The sequence below is a fragment of the Podarcis filfolensis genome, assembly GCF_964270895.1.
Source record: "Podarcis filfolensis genome assembly, chromosome: 2".
In the NCBI taxonomy this organism is placed as follows: domain Eukaryota; kingdom Metazoa; phylum Chordata; class Lepidosauria; order Squamata; family Lacertidae; genus Podarcis; species Podarcis filfolensis.
The window spans coordinates 40,357,640-40,358,401 of NC_139605.1; the positions used below are offsets into that span (position 1 = coordinate 40,357,640).

The 762-nt window shown below is 41.6% G+C and overlaps 1 long non-coding RNA gene across 1 annotated transcript in view; it reads right to left on the bottom strand.

The window, feature by feature from the left end:
* The window catches only part of LOC310757703, a 421,645-nt gene that overhangs the window by 37,604 nt on the left and 383,279 nt on the right, over positions 1-762 (bottom strand). The gene's annotated exons all lie outside the window — the stretch shown is intronic.

A 762-nucleotide genomic window follows, 5' to 3' on the forward strand; every position in this document is an offset into this window, starting at 1 on the left:
GCCTAGATCATGGAACATATAGTTTTATGATATCACACCTTGACCAGTGTGATCAGCAGTGTCCATAGCTGCAGCAGAGAAGACCATCAAGAGCGTTAGAGTCTAGTTGTTAGCCTTTTCACAGTTGACAGTTACGAAAACTCCTTGCCCATACAGTTTGGAGTAAGGTGTTTATTGTCTCAAGACACAATACAAGGCAAACACACTATACACATACGCTGAAGAGATACTGGTGCATCATGAACTATTACTAAGTACAATTCTCTGGTCTTAGAGGTTAAACTGTAGACATCCAAATATACAGAGAGATCCACTCACTTAATCCAAATTCCTCACTTCTAACTGCTTGATGAATCCAGTCTTGGCTTTATAAGCATGCACACACATTCTTTTCGAGAAAGTGAGGGTGGATAGATAATGCCAGAGGCCTGGAGCCTTGAGCTGTTTCTAATAGCCCACCACAGCTGGCATTCTTCCCTGAACAGAATTCAGATGTGGGGATAAGGCAACTTCTGGCAATGCTCCCGAGCAATTTAAAAAAAGGGAAGAATTGACTTATCTATTAAAAAAAATATATTCCACCTTCCAGACCAAGCAGTTAGTGCAATTTCGCCCACATTTCCAAATTACACCAATGTGTATTTACCTCCTTCCAAAGGAGGCTCACACGACTCCCTCACTAATGGGGTTCAGATGACAAGTTAGACCCTGCTATTTTGGGGGGCATTTGAGATGTTGGGAAATAAACTGTTCTAACTTGGA